Raw genomic sequence first — 17,007 nt, forward strand, 5'->3', positions numbered from 1 at the left:
TAAAATCACAAAAATATTTTTAGAAAACTTGAAATAATATTTTTTATATAAAATTTAAACGTTATTTTAGAACCCTTTGAACAATTGATTATTTTGAAGATGATAAGAATAGCTTCAAACCTTAGTTGAAATTCGTTAAGTGTCTATTTTAAATATTTTTAAAAAAAGACATTCCCATGCAACAACTACGTGTTGTCGTTCTCTATTTATTTTCAATAACGATTCATTCGTGTAACGATTCGTTTGTGTTGTCGACGAACACAATAAAACTAACGACCTGATTCAGGCATCGGGAATCATTACCGATAGCGGAAAACCATGCGAAAAAGCGCAGACCCAAATTTGAGGATTAGAGTTCTTCAATCCACTGTTATTAATTGTCAATCTTTTTATCAGCAAGTGAAACTAATTTATATTAGTATTCTTTATCCAATTTATATGAACATTCATTGAAATCACTGTTAGAAATGATAAGCATAGGTCTTAGTGACTCTATTGTTAGGAAACTACGATTTTCCATTTGTTTCAAGTCCATCTTTAAGAACTCAGAACATTTAGGTTTATTCTATCTGTAGACAGAATTGAGGAATTTAATAATTCTTCGTAGTATCCATTTTAGAACAGAATTCTTGTAATCTTTTGTAACCCAATTTGGGATTTTCTTTCTTGGAAGTTTGACCTAGAAAATAGGATGCATTCATACTATAACATTCAGAAGTTTCTTTTTGTTTTGTACTGTGACCATGGTAGATGGATGAAATTTTAATTAGTTAAATTTTCTTCAATAACGATTCATTCGTGTAACAGAAAAGAACAAAGTTTTCGAGGGGACATTTTTTTTGGTTGGTTGTTCTTGTGCCCAGTTGTGCAGTGGGGTTAGTTATCAAAGCTTTCGGTCTTCTTGCCCAGTAAAATCCTTTCTCTGATTTAAGAAAAATGAATCTGCTTTCAAAAACCCTTGAAAATTTAAATGATAAGCTTTTTAGAATCAGGGCTTCTCTCAAGGAACCCAGGAATGAGAAGAATCACAGCACAGACGACAATTATCCCGACAGCGACTGGGACAGAAACAATTATCATGACAGATACACAAAAAGGAGGAGACCTGAAAAGGTGAGTGAGAATTGGCAGCCCAAGATTCACAGAGGTCTCACAAGGAGACAGCTGATAAAATTAAGCACAAACTTAGTGACAAAGCGGCTTCTGGGAACAAGAGGAAAAGAGAGGCAGTGGAACTGGAAATTGCTGGTGTTACCTCTCCATCTCAGAATGGGAATGGGAAGGGTCTAGGAAGAATTGGGGGTAATTACATTCCCCCATTCAAGCTGCCTCCACTGGTGAAAGATGAGCAAGACAAGCGTAGTGTGGAATACCAGCACGTGACATGGGATGCCCTTCGGAAGAGTATCAATGGGTTAGTAAACAAGGTAAATGCATCCAACATCAAGAATATCATTCCGGAGTTGTTTGCAGAGAATATCATCCGCGGAAGGGGTCTATTTTGTAGGTATTGCATGAAATCCCAAATGGCATCCCCTGCATTTACAGATGTTTTTGCTGCCTTGCTTGCTGTGGTAAATACGAAGTATCCAGAACTTGGCAATCTGCTGTTGCGGAGAATTATTTTACAGGTCAAGAGGGCTTACAAACGCAATGACAAGCAAATGTTGATATCAGCAGCAAAATTCATAGCACATTTAGTGAATCAACAAGTTGCACATGAGATTATTGCCTTGGAAGTTCTTACCCTCTTACTAGAGAATCCTACAGATGATAGCATAGAGGTTGCTGTTGGGTTCATAAAAGAATGTGGGTCTTTGTTGCAAGACCTTTCCCCCCAAGGTAAGAGGCATTCTCCATGAGGGGGAAATTGACAAACGAGTACAGTTTTTAATTGAAGGTCTTTTTGCAATTCACAAAGCTACGTTCGAGGGTCATCCAGCTGTGCGTGCAGAATTGGACCTTGTAGAGCAAGAAGATCAGGTAACGCATGAAGTTTCCCTAGAAGATGAACTCGATCAGGAACCCGGTTTGGATGTTTTCAAGCCAGATCCTGAGTTTTTAGAGCACGAGGCAGCATATGAAAAAATGAAGAAAGATATTCTCGGAGATGCTTCTTCCGAGGAAGCGGAACGAGAGAATGATTCAGATGACGATGAGGAGGAAGATGAAGAAAGACTGCGAATACAGGACAAGACAGAGACAGACTTGGTCAGTTTAAGACGCACAATTTACTTGACAATTATGTCAAGTGTTGATTTTGAGGAAGTTGGTCATAAGCTACTAAAGATCAAGCTTGAAGCTGGTCAAGAGATGGAGAATGCTGCAGTCAAGAGAGAACATACCTCTGTTATTATGGACTTCTTGCGCAAAGATTCTGTATGATCAATAAAATTTGTCAGGAATGTTTTGATAAGTGTTTTCTACGACAGTATTCTATGATACACAGGTTAGAGACTAACAAGCTACGCCATGTTGCAAAGTTTTTTGCTCACTTGCTTGGTACAAATGCTATTTCGTGGCATTCTCTTGCCTATATACGGCTGACAGAGGAAGATACTACTTCCTCTTCCCATATTTTTATAAAGATTCTCTTCCAGGAGCTGGCAGAACAGCTGGGTATAATGCTGCTTGAAGAAAAATTGAATGATGCAACACTGTAAGAGTCTTTGGATTCAATTTTCCCAAAGAACAGTTTCAAGAATTCTCGGTTTGCTATCAATTTCTTTACTTCCATTGGTCTTGGCGGTATCACTGAGAGTTTACGGCAGTATTTTAAGAATTTCCCAAAGCTTATAATGCAGCAGCAAAAGTCTTAACCCGCATCAGATGAATCTACCTTTAATGATGATTCTTCTAGTTCATCAGACTTAGTTTTTGGGTGTGAAATCTACAGCGAGGAGTAAGGAGCCACCAAGAAAGAAAAGTTAGTCAAAGGATGAATACTTTTTTGTTTTGAGGCTCTTTTTGCGCTTACAGTTGTAAATTCCTGCATCTGGGCTTTCAATAGCTTTTATCAGTTATTTTCAAAAATGAGTAAGTATAGTTGACATTATTGTTGATGACACTTATTAATGGCCCAAATGGTTAATCTCTTGTTGAACTGTCTATGAGTTTGGTTTCGAAGGTGATTCAACATGATGCACTGTTTTTTTGAAGTTGGATTTCTAGGTATTTAGCAATATAGATGAATGCATAATCTCCTGGCAGGCATAAATATATGTCCTTTCTCATCATTTGTTTAGACTGTTTTGTAGTGTACAATTTCCTGGATAAAACATTTTCGCAATTGTACCTGTATACTGTAAAATTGACACACGGTTCTGATCACTTTTAAAAGTTTGATATTTTGTTGGCATGCTTGGAGCCTTGATTTTGGTTTTAGAAGTGTGCTCAAGGAATTAATCATTGTAGTATATTTCACATTAAAATGGAACTAATAAAATTTGCAGATAAATGTAATCGCATTATGATTTCTTGATTCATGCACACAACAATATTTGTATCTATTTTTCCTGTGACTTAACTAATTCTTGCAGGAAATGATTGGAAATTCATGCATACACACTTTTGCTTTTTGCGCTTGATAGCTTGAGAGTCATCCTCTCTGGCTTCTTGGCCACAGTAAAGCGCATGGAATTATTGCAAGAGAAGATTTATAAATTAGAAAAAGAGTGTCATCCTCTCATGTGTCTGTACATGAATATTTTGAATTCTGGACAGTAACGAACAAGCTTGGCATATTTTTGAACTAGTACCTGAGTTTATGAAAGCAATGGCCATCGATGTCTAGTTCTACTCTATACACAGACCATGCAAAAGAAAAAACAACATAGAATCATAGGCAGCATGATGAGGACTCTATGATCCAAGCATTGAAGTGTTGCCATAATACTAGTTGCAACTGTGCAGAAATAATGGTAAGAGCTGTATGAAAAGCAGTATTGTGCTACCATTGATGAAAATGCTGTCTTATCCTTCTTTATGGTTGCCTTCTGTCATCTACATATTGACACCAATTAAACACACTGGCTTTCCTGGGAGAAATGGTGATGAAAGTGACTGATGAAAGCATCATTTCTGGAAGACTGCGTGGAGAAAAGACCTCTTGTGGAGAGAATGTGCTGAGCCCGTGAAGTTAAATTGGAAAATTATTAGCTGATAGGCTTTTTCATTGGTGGCACAGCCCACGGGCTTTTGTCTTGCACTGCCAGCAACCTGCCATGGAATGGTGATTACCAGAGACACCGATGACAGCAGAAATAGAGATTTGCTTCTCACTGCTCCCAAATCTGATAGTTGCAGGCTGTTGTGGTAGACAGAAGAATATGTGGTGAAGACATCTTGCAGAGCCAAGGGGAAGAGATAAGAGGGAAGACTTGGCTGTGTTCCGAAATACTGCCATAGGCATCTGTATAAAAGATCGGCGTGATTGGTGTCATCTTTGTTGCGGAGGATCATTTCTGCTTCAAAGAATCCGGCACTGCCTTCAGAGTGTTTGAACAGGTGTTTTTGAAACCCTTTTATTTGGTGTCTTCTTCCTCATGCCCCATCTTCTGGCTTGGCTTGTCTCATGCAAAATAGTTTGCACAAATATTGACTATTAACATTATGGCTTTCCACTGTCTTTGCAGGAAGTAAGGTGCCTCTAGCAATTCAAGGGCTCCGTCCTTGCTGTGATGTCAAGCGATAGGTGCTATTCACTATTTCCCACAGAACACTCTTCTTGGTTCTTCTGTTTTAATGTGAGTCTGGACCATTTGCCTACACACTTCAAACATTTCAATTGCTTTTATATATCAATGATCAACTTTCTTTCTCAATCGAGTTTCCTGCCCACCACTGTTCAAAGTTCAAACCATACCTTCTACCCTTAGCATCTTCTGCATATAATGAGAGACTCTGCCTCTTCAGGACGCCCTCCACTTATATTGGATTCCACATACATTATGCTTTGACGGATGCTGGCAAGTCAAATAGACAAGGAATGATAAAACAAATTAGGGTCTACTTTAGCTGGGTTTTCAGATAAGCACAACAAATTAGAATAGATGATTCTTTTGTCCGCTGTTTTCTTCCCCCTTACCAGGGTTTCTCCCCTGTTTATTTGCATGCCTAAGAAATCCAAAGTCGTCGTGATGTTTGATGCGTTCAACTTTCTGTGAGTCAGGACTATAACGGAATATAATGTGCCTCGACAAGGTCATTGAACCTGGCACTTCTGATGATCAATCTCAGGAATGAAAGCCAAAGGCCAAATAGCCTGGAGCTGGACCCTAAATGGACACAGTCAAGTATTGAAGAGGCCGGGGGAGCACATCTTGGAATGAATGGAACTAGAACTGGCCCTACCTAGATTGCTTGGTTATTATGAGATAGGGCAACCAAAGTTCATAATTACATTAGCACCTTTTTCCAAAAACTCTTACTCCACAAGTTTGGAAAAATTTGGCAAGTACTTGTCAGAAGTTCTACAAGACTTGGCGCAGAAATATAGTTGATTGGTTGATTGCTGGACACTTTTGGTGCACTTGTTTTGTGAGTTTCAGGGAAGCTTTAGAGGTATATTGTTACCATTGTTATTTACTTAATCACCAAATTTAAGAAATTAAAAGGTAACATTGAAAAGAATTCATCAGAATTTCAATGCTTTAAGAGTTTATTTGTGCCGCCTTAAAAAATGACAGATTTTTTCTTGTAGCCAATTTCCAAGTTTCTTCAGTAAGACACCTTGTGAGTTTGACAAAATGACGTTATTCCGTCATTAAGGTTGATACATTTATACAGCCACAATGCCAACTTCAGACTTGTAAGTGCTACAAACATAAGATGTGACAGGTAGGTTATTGGTGCTATTATTTATTTACAGACACTTCCCTCTGAGAAAAGGCTCGTGCTACTCCTGCAAAACTAACTGTAGACATTGATTTCCAGGGTAGTGCAATACTTCGACTTAATTCTGTGACATTTTCTTCTGCTTATGTATAATCAATTGTGACACTTTCTAATTCCAAAAAAGATGATGGAACTGTTGTATAGTTATGTCATTGGGCTTATTGATGGTGCTCAGGTGCTTCGAAGCTACTGGAAGGAATCGGTTGTCTAATTGGGCACTGCCACAAATAAACATACGTAAATTGTGTAATTGCAAGATCCCTTCTCTATGATATGTTTCACCATTCTTTAAAGTATTTTTAGGCAATACCAATAGAATAACTGCTCCAGACACATGCAAAACGTTCAGATTTTCTTCCTTCATCGTAAGCTTATCAATTTCATCAATATCAATCAATTCCACCTGTAGATTCTGCCCCTATACCTCTTAATTGTGATTTCCCAGAAGTTTCTAAATCTTATAAACACACCAATTTCAATGCATACTCTGTAGTCACTACAATCCATGAACCCTTAACATTCAAGAGGCATGTTGTCAAAGAAATGTTCCTTGCGCTGTCCTTTCTTTTCAAGAATGTGTACCAGAAGGCTTCAAACTACTACATCGATGAAAAACACCCTTTTCATTATGATATGATGGACATCAATATTTTACACCTCCCTCACGTGCATGACATGCTCAGGTGACTCTACTAGAAATTTGTCAGTACCATAAAATACATGTTTGATCACCATTACCAGGTACTGGATCTGTATCTCTGTCTGGTACACATTGGCAACATGAGACATAGTTATTATGAACATTAGGAGTAACTGAAACAGATAGATTTTGTTGCAGGCTGGAAGCTGGCTTCCATGCTTTTCGGCATATTCATATCCACACTCCTTGCAATTGAAGAATCCAGACTTTTATTTTTTGTTGAAGCATTTTGTCAAACAGTTAATATGCCTTCTCTGCCTATGCAGATTTACACAAGTCCACTTGTACAGTCTTCCCTTATACCTCTGAATTGTGCTTCCCCGAATCTTACAAACACACCAATATCAGTGCATACGCTGCAGTCACTACATCCATGAAACCCTAACATTCAAGAGGCAATTTTGTCAAACAGATGTTCCTTACGTTGTCAATTTACAAGAATGTGTACCAGACGCCTTCAGACTCTAGCATTGGCCAAAAGCACCGTCTTCATTATGATCCGATGGGCATCAATTTCTTACATCTTCCTCGTGTATATGAAATGCCCAAGCGACCCTGCTGGAAATTAGTGTTTCGCAAAAATACATGTTTGATCAGTGGGCAGATTATGTGGGTAGCGTTCAAAGTCAATATACACTTTGTTCACGTTTAGTAGAATGTCTATACCTGTTTCTGAATGCTCTAATCTTTTAGATTGTTGAAAGAAACTTTTGGAGGACTCATTATAGCTATACTTTTTTCAGAACAATCTGTATGCAATCTGTGTCTGTGGAAGTTACTGCAACTCATCGATCTGCACTGCTATTTTATGTTACTAAAGTTATATCCCTTTCTTATTGAAGTAGAGTGCCCTCCCTATCGATGCGTTCGCACAGTTATTCATTGATATCCGAACGGTTACATTAATCCATCACTGGATAAATACACATTGCAGTTGTGAATTAATGTTTCTCTAGAATCCATGCGTGTACTACCTTTTGAAGAGAACAATGCTGCAGTTGGCTCCACGTCTGTCGATTGGAATTTCCAAAACACAGCTGACATTAGAGTCATTGCGAACGACATTGTGATTGTTGGGGATATGAAGCTCAACCATTTTTCATTATTCCCTCCAAGAGACTCTGTCTGTTCAATTCTTCCGCTGACATTCAAGAGTCTCCCTTGGAGCTCTCTTATATATTGTATTCGCTGTAACTTGTGGATGTACTTCTGGATTAAATAATATATTCTCCTGCTCAGTGTGGACGTAGGCTTTATTGGCTGAACCACGATAAATCTGTGTACTCTGTTTTTGCATTCTTGTTTGCGCATTTTATTGCTTTTCTAACTTTTACAATTGGTATCAGAGCAAGGTTTTGCTGTTCAGAATTCAGGTTTGAAATTCTGGGATCATGGAGGAGCTCAAAGTGCAGAAATTTACAGGCAAAAATTTTGGACTGTGGAAGGTGCAAATGGAGTCGCTATTAATTAAGCAAGATCTGGCGCTTCCTTTAGAGGGGAAATAGAAGCAACCAGACACAATGTCTGATGAGGATTGGGAAACAATGGACAGGAAGGCAAGAGCAACAATTCTTCTTTCACTGTCTGAAACTGTGCTCTTTAATGTTGCAACAGAAACAACAACAAAGGCAGTTTGGGACAAGCTGAGAACTACTTATGCAATGGCGTCTGCTGCAAACAAGGTTTTCATTATGAAGAAACTCTATAGTCTCAAAATGAAGGATGGTAGTAATATAGCAAATCATCTCAATGAGTTTAATACTATAATTAGTCAAGCAAATTCGGTGGGCATGCCACCAAGTGATGAAAACAAAGCTGTCTTATTGTTATGTTCTCTTCCAGCCAGTTGGGATGGAGTTGTAACAGCCATAAGCACATCGCTTCCCGGCAAGAAAAAGTTAGTTTTTGATGAAGTTGCAGCTACTCTTCTCGGTGAAGACATGAGAAGAAAGAGTGATGTTCCCTCATCTGGTGAAGCCTTAACAGCAGTAAGCATCGACAATAGAGGAAGGAGTCATCAAAGAGGTAGAAACTCCAACAATAGAGGACGATCGAAGTCTGCAAAAGGGACAGATTCGAAAGAAAGCAAAGGGGATTGCTGGTTTTGTGGCAAACCAGGCCACTCAAAGAAAAATTGTCGTGCTTTCAAAAGGGCACAAGATAAGGTGTGGGACAGTCAAGCTAATACCGCTTATGAGAAGGATGAACCAGGAATTTTAGTTCTTGCTGCAAGTGATACTATTTCAGAATCATGGGTACTTGATTTCGGGGCATCCTTTCATGCTTCCTCATGCACGGAGTTGTTCACAAATTATCATGAAGGTGAATTTGGGAAAGTTTATTTGGGTGACAATAATGCTTGTGACATTATTGGGAAAGGTGATATTTTATTACCATCACCTGGAGGAGGGCAATGGCTTTTAAAGGATGTTCGACATGTTCCGAAATTGAAGAGAAATCTGATTTCTGTTTCTCAACTTCATACTCAAGGCTGTCATACATTCTTCAATTCTGATACATAGAAGATAACAAAGGGATCTTTGATAGTTGCAAAAGGAGATAAAGATGGGAGTTTATATATTCTAGAAAGTAACGGTGAAGTGGGAGCTGCTATGACAACAGTGGACAACTCGGAGCTTTGGCATCAAAGGCTTGGGCACATGAGTCGGAAAGGACTCGATGTAATGCTGAAAAGAAATCAACTGCTGGGGCTGAAATATATTGATATAGAATTCTGCAAACATTGTCTCTATGGCAAACAGAGGCGGGTCAACTTCTTGAAGACTGGTAGTGAGAAGTAGGGCACACCCTTGGAGCTTGTTCACACGGATGTCTTTGGACCCACTGAGGTAACCTCTTTTGGCGGGGCTAATTATTTCATTACTTTTCTAGATAATTGTACAAGAAAAATTTGGATTTATATGCTCTCTAGGAAATCAGAAGTTTTCTCTAAATTTCAAGTTTTTAAAGCCCTTGTTGAAAAGCAAAGTGGACACAAGATTAAGTGTCTAAAAAGTGATAATGGAGGAGAATTCTGCTCCTTAAAATTTGATTCTTTTTGTCCATTTAGTCCACAAGAAAATGGAGCATCAGAAAGGTTGAATAGAACAATTCTTGAGAAAGCAGCAAGCAGAAATCACCAAGCAAGCAGCAAGCAGGGTGATGCAACATTTCTAAGGAGAAAGATGATTCATTTAATGCACGTCTCACCCAAACCAATATATCACTTGGGTGGCAAATTTTTCTGTAAAAGGGCTATGTCTGCTTGCTGCTTGCTGCTTGGGTGGCAAATTCTTGTAAAAGGGCAGCCTATCACTGTAAAAGGGCTATGTCTGCTTGCTGATGCCTATCACTGTAAATCCAGCTGAATAAGATAGAGCAGAAAAGGAGGACAAAATAATACATATGTTTGAAACCGATCACGGGGAATAATATGGAGAAAAGGCCAAGGGAAGGAACACACACCATACTCCATCAAAGACCATTGGAAACATAATAATCGTCTAGCCCATTATGACACGATTATTAGTTGCATTCCTTATTACTCCTTTTGAAAAAAATTGAAAATGAGTATAATTGACTTGTTGCTGTCTTGGTCCCCTTTTCTTAGTTGGCAGTCTTGCTTGGCCTTCCCAAAGCTGTCACAGAGTTACGAACTTCCTTAAAACCACTGATCCCCCGACAATGTGTGAACTATTATCGACCACAAGGTTAGAGGTTTTAGTATGTTTAGAAGCCCTGATTACTAGTTGTAAGTTTAGGATAATAGATGACCAATGGATCCCTAACCTTAGTGTAACTTTGCATTAGGTGTCCTTCCTTTGCGATATCAATCCTCTATTTCTTTGCCTATAGTTCAGTACGAGATTTGGACAATTTCTAAGAAGAAAGATGATTCATTTAATGCACGTCTCACCCAAACCAATATGTCACTTGGGTGGCAAATTTTTTAGTATTGTTCTTTAACAACTTTAGTACGCTACTTGCATGAGCTTCCTTGTCAGCATGAAGTTTGCAATTCAGAGCAAATTATTGAAGGTGAGGGATACTGACACAAAACACGATGATTTTTATGAATTCATGGAGAAGTATGAGCACACAGAATTGGACTCTTGGGAACTTGATTCTTCAGAGTGGTCTGATACATGCATGAACATTTCCTTCTGCCTTGCTATGTCCTAAGTTGGTGGCCCTTTGTATGAGATTTTATAACTATGTTGAGTGGGAAATTTGAACTGCTGACTGGAAGGTCTTGGTGAAAATCAATTCTGAAAGCATTACCTAGGCTTTAGGTATTCCCAATGACTTAGTGATGGAGAGGCTCTTTATGGATGTCGGGTGAGAATATTTCAAGGTGCATGAAGAGTTTTGTCTTAGTAGTATTGTCAATTTGATGTAGAAGATGTTGATGTTTGATAGTTTTAGTTAATTATATATGAGATGTTTGTAAATTATATTTGAGATATAAATTTATTGTTACATGAGAGAAATTAATATAATAATGATATATATATGATTAAAATTTGTTATTATATTGATCAGTTGATTAATGAAGAGATACGTCCATTCAATAGACATGGTCCAGGAATGGACGTATCTCTTCATGACTTATTTTCAATATAAATAAGAGATTGCTACCATTTGGCAAACACATACCAAACACTATGGAAGTGCTATTACATATGCAAGCAATCTATGAAAATCAACATGGTATAAGAGCCCGATTGCAAATGTAATGAAACAAAGGATAGAATTGCAATGCGACGGAGGGAAATCAAATATAGAAGGAAAAAAAAGTGAAGAAGTTTGAGAACTCATGTTGAGTGCATTAAGAAATGGAGTTTATTTTTCAATGATGAACAATACATATGTTGTAGAGTCTGCTAATATACAGTCATTGCTTCAGTAAAGCATTAATAGGGACAGTCTATGAAAGAGTGAGCTACAAACATACTCAGACATTCCATGGGAAATAAGAGGGTGACATCTGTATCATCAGGAAAATATCCTTGAGATTTCTGCATCTATTATGTGGTTTCGTTAAAATTATTACAAATAGTATATTATACAATGTTCTTGCGATCACAAAACCTATATCAGATTTTTAGTCACAAATAACGATAGAATGTATAGAGAAGTGGATGATGGGAATTAAAAAACAATAAAGAGAAGTTGACATAGAAGTGAAATTCAATAAACACTACACCATTGCATATTGTCAAAGAAACCACTAACACTAACAACTATTATAACCATCCTTCTACAACGATACATAGAATGAATAATGCCAAATAACTTCACATCGACAAGAGGGAAGGAAATAAAATCTACACGGATAAGAATCAACAAATGGGAATCAAATCACACAATTGGATTGTGATAAATAGTGAAACAAACTTGGGAGAAGAGTCGTCAATCACCATTGTTTAGAAGGAGAAAAAGTATCACAATGCAACGGGGATCATAGTGGCATTAAAAGAAAAGACTCGATTAATCTCTTGAAACCAACCCACATGCCACACACGTTGTGTCAATAAATACAATAGAGTAATGAGCAACAGATACATATCGATAAAAATACAAAGGGCATCCAAGCTTGAATATGGGGTGTATTTAGGTTGTTTGGGCACACATTAGGGTGTATTCACAAGTGTGGCGCCACCGATCACCAAAATTTGGGGAAGACATTGGACATTATTTTTGAAACCAGATATTTTAGGGCCCGTTTGACAAGCAGAATAGGAATACCTATTTCAGGTTTGTTATTCCGGGAATACAAATATGGAACACATATTCCTATTCTCTGTTTGGTTCGCCTAGAATTTGATAGAAAATATGTATAATCTATGTTTGGTTGTGCAAAAGTTTGCTAATATCCCTTTGTAATTTAGAGAGAGGAAATTACCCGCGAGAGCCAGTGAAGGCTGGTGGAGGAATGAACGAAATGGAGACTGCGGGAGGGGAAAAGCCGATTATGGAAGAAGCCAGGGACTCCTGCCATCAAATAACACATTTCTGCCGACGGGGCAGCGAATATCAGCTTGAAAAGCGTATTGAAATCTGTAGATGGAAGGTCGTTGATGAAGATTTGAAGCTCAGGAACCCTAAATCCTTTGTGGATATATTTGTTTCGGATTTCTGATGTGATTATTTGAGTGGTGAGGAGCGCATTGGGCCTTGATGAACAACCCAGATTTGCAATACACAATGTCTCGCACTTGAATATGGTTTTTCAGAGAGAACAAACAGTACCTCCAAACAAGAGAAGCTGTGCAAAAAATGAGCTACAACAGTTCTATTTTGAGTGCCCAAAAAAATGAGCGGGCAGATTTTTGACAAATCCGAAATTTTATAGTTTTTAACAAAGTATCTAGGTGCAATAGGAATAAGTATTCCAATTCCATCTATTTAGGTGGAATTGAAATACTCTCTTTTTTGGCATAAAATGGAATACGTATTCCCATTGTATGCATATTCCTAATTCCTGTCTGCTGTAGCCAAACAGAGAATATAGAGATTTCAAGAATAGACAAATGCCTATTCTAGTCATATTCCGCTTGTCAAATGGGCCCTTAGGGTTTCCCGCACACTGGACATGTGTAGCTCCAAATTGCATATAAATAGGGGCATGTTATTGACAACATTATTTAGGCAGTTTTGAGTTCATTATATGGAGATATTTGAATTATCTTTTTTTATGACATTAGTTACTTGTTTTGAGGGGATGCAACATTGTTTGCAATTGTTCCATCGAGCCCATTATGGATTTGGCATGTCTTACATGGGAAGATTATTGGTCCGCACAAGCAAATAAGGTATGCTTTATAGTGTTGTATTGGATCCCTTATCCCTACTATATAATATGTTATATTCTCGAATGTGTTAAATGCTAAACTTTTATGTAGTTAGAATATGAGAATTGTGTTAATAACTAATAAAATTGTTAAGTGATAAACTTATAATAGACAACAAATATGAAATAAGTTACTATAATGTTAAGCATATGTGATTATGATATATCTATGGATATATAATATGCTTATGGAAATAAATTATAATAAATATATTAATAACTACATTGAATATTGGTATAAAATGAATTCATCATGAATTAAGTATATAATCAAATTTATAACGTTCTTATAATTAATAAAATTATTTTTGAGAATAATTATTAAAGGTGATTTTTTATTACTATAAGAGCTATTTGCCTTGATCTTTCCCTTTCTCTCCAAGTATGGTTTTGTAGAATAAGGGAGATTAATTTCAGACTCGGAGGGAGTGACACTTTTTCAAACATAAAGGAGCTCATAAGATTGATGACCAGAGGGAGTCTAACACATTTGTCTGAAGGAGCGGATAAAGGATATGTTTCAATTAATCTTTGAAGATCTTGATCATATCAGAACCAGAAGAAGTTTTGACTTCATGTAAACTTTGGTATCATGCATATGATTGCATGATTTAATAGGCCTGTACATCATGAGGAAGTGACGACTTCCAAATGATCATCACTTGTATTTGCAAAAGTTATTGAAAGGTGATAATCTTACAATAACATAATTTTCTAGTATAACGGATATCTTGTGATGTCTATGCAGGTCATGATATATTGTACTTTGCATGGTGGATGTTTATATGGTACACATTATGAAAATGCATGTGCACATACCTTATAAACATATATTGAGTACATGTGAATGTTATGCAAATTGATGATTTGGACGCAATTATGTACAAAGTACTTGGTGAATAGGTTTTATCTTGATGTTATGGAGGTCATTATTCAAAGAGTATTTGGTGAATATCATGTGTTGATATTTTTGAAGACCAATACTCACGATATCATATGTGATATCGAACTTTATTTGAGTACTTGATGAATATCATGTGTTGATATTTTGGAAGATCAATACTCATGATATCAAAATGTTACTTAGAGTATTTGGTGAATATCATGTGTTGATATTTTGGAAGACAAATACTGATGATATCAAAATTGTGGATATCTTCTGATTAATAGTATCCTTAAAATTTGTCATTTCTAATATTACTAATAGTGTAATATATGTCTTGTGTTTATTCTCCCTAGTTAAGAGGGAGTGTTGATGTTTGATAGCTTAAGTCAGATAAACCTATTTATAATTATATATTAGATATAACTTATATTTGTATGTGTTCATTGAATTTGAGTTATAAATTTATTGTTATATATATATATATATATATACTAGACAATGGCAAGAATCCCTTTGAAGATCTAGATCAAGATTGGAAACAAAGAAGATAATCTTTGCATTCTAGTAGAAATTGACTTCGTTATGAACAAACTTGGAGTAGTAGAAGCAAAAGTTCAAGAAAATTTCAAGACAACATCATCAGAGAAATATTATGATTCAGAAAATAATCAAACCTGGAAAGAATTTGGAGTTCTAGAAACCTTTGAACATGACATTTTAAATGACACGAATCTTGAATTTGTAAATCAACAAGTAGAGGGAAGCACTCCAATTTTACCAAAAATAGAGATTGGAGATCAAATAATCAAAGAATTGGAGGTTGAAGAAGACAGATCAAAGAACAGTTTCTCTCATCAATTAAGGGAAAAATTCAAGCAAGCATAAACAATCTAGGCATTTCAATGAACCAAGAAGGTCTTAAGACTCCAAATTGCGGAAAACAAAATATGAAGCAAGGAAGAAAGTCTCTAAAAGATTTGAGAAATGCATTAGGACAAGCAAAAAACCAGATGAAGATCAACGATGTTCTAAATGTAGGGAAGGGGAAGGCCATTCCCATAGAGAAATGAAGGATACTACATGGAACACTAGGGGTTTCAATCTCCCTAGCAAAAAGCGCTTATTAAAGCATACTTTAACTCTATTCAATTCAAAATTAATGCTAATTCAAGAAACCAAACTAAACAAAGAGGAAGGAACTAAATTAAAAAATAAATTAAGAAATTGGAAAATAGACTTATTGAATTGAATGACGCTTCAAGAGGAATCGGGATCATACAAAATCCTAGAAAAATAGAATACAACAAATTAATAACAGCCATAAACTAGATGGGGAAAAAACTTAAACGCTTCAGGCACAATATCTAATTAACACTCATTAATGTATATGGACTTATGATGTGGCCTAAACCCCTTTAAACACACAACATGGATTTTCAAAATACCAAATTCTTCATTCAACTTCTCCAACTTTATTTTACCTTACAATGAAAGAAAACACCTACTTATTACAATTCTAAAAATTACCATATTCAGTAGATTTTTGGTAATTTCCAAAATCCATCTTACAAATCTCAATTTTTCTCAAGAAAATCCCCCAACTAAGGCAAGATGAATTGCCAACTAATCTACAAAATCAAGAGTATGATTTTGGATTTATTAAAAAAATAACTTTATAAAAAACTCGAAAAAACACAAAAACTCAATTTCGGAGGTCAAGAAAAAATTTCAAGCTCTTGAAAAAATGTCAAAATGGCCACCTATCAAGATGTGCTCCATTGGTAATCCAAATAACTCCTCATGCAACTGTCTATAAAATTTCAGCCAAAACCCATATCTGAGTCAAAAGTAATGGCTCCTGGAAGTTGATGCATCAACCTATACATACAATAGACAAAAAATTATGGTAAGAAATTAGTAAATTCATGGAAGATAACCCTAGGGATAACTTCTTAATTGGAAGTGATTTTAATGCAATTATAAACTTGGAGGAAAAATCTAGGGGATCTCAAACTGTATCTCAAGCATCTATTGACTTTGGAGAGTGGATACAAACTTATAATTTAATGGATATCCCCACCAATAACAGTACGTATACTTAGAACAATAAGAGATTAGGCTTATGTAATATAATTGAAAGATTAGATAGATTTATATTTAAAGGAGACCTTAGCACGATGGAATTAATGCTTTAAGCTTCCATTCTCCCCCACGCAAGCTCAGATCATTATTCTGTCAAACTAGAATTTTTGGATTTAGTTAGGCAATCTAGAAATCCTACTAGATTTGATAAAAAAAGATTATTGGATAATAAATTTATGGAAAATATTAAAAAATGGTGGAATGAAGACTTATTCAAAGGATCCAAGTTGTATTGTTTCATGTCAAAACTAAAAAGGCTCAAAGAAAAATCACTAAAATGGAAAAAATAAAATTTAATAACATCTTTTTTTAAAACCTAGACAAGTCAGAAGAACTTAAGAAACGAAATGAAGACATAATAAGAAATGGCATGGATAACAACAAATATTTAAAAGAGAAAGCATTATTAGGAAAAAAGGAAAATATTTTAGCAAAAGAAGAAACTTATTGGAAACAAAAATCATGAGAGACTTGGTTATCAGAGGGGGATCGAGATACTAAATACTTATATAATAGTACACTAAACAATGA

At 36.2% G+C, this 17,007-nt stretch overlaps 2 pseudogenes across 5 annotated transcripts in view; one reads left to right on the plus strand and one right to left on the minus strand.

Moving 5' to 3' along the window:
• The first annotated feature begins 936 nt into the window (after positions 1-936).
• Positions 937-2,936, plus strand: LOC149559549 (pre-mRNA-splicing factor cwc22 pseudogene; annotated as a pseudogene).
• A 703-nt stretch (positions 2,937-3,639) lies between these two features.
• LOC149559550 (uncharacterized) overlaps positions 3,640-17,007 on the minus strand; it is a 33,170-nt pseudogene continuing 19,802 nt past the window's right edge. For 2 of the 5 annotated variants that reach the window (XR_016365196.1, XR_016365193.1), the window contains exons 3-4: positions 4,865-4,964; positions 3,640-4,771 (exon numbers count right to left, since the gene is read on the minus strand). The product of XR_016365196.1 is annotated as an uncharacterized LOC149559550, transcript variant X6 (transcript). Of the gene's footprint in view, positions 4,965-17,007 lie in introns of all 5 variants that reach the window. The other 3 variants (XR_016365192.1, XR_016365191.1, XR_016365194.1) reach the window with 2 other exon arrangements.

The sequence above is a fragment of the Cupressus sempervirens genome, chromosome 5 (genome assembly GCF_028749045.1).
Source record: "Cupressus sempervirens isolate cs-2001-9-10 chromosome 5, ASM2874904v1, whole genome shotgun sequence".
NCBI lineage: Eukaryota > Viridiplantae > Streptophyta > Pinopsida > Cupressales > Cupressaceae > Cupressus > Cupressus sempervirens.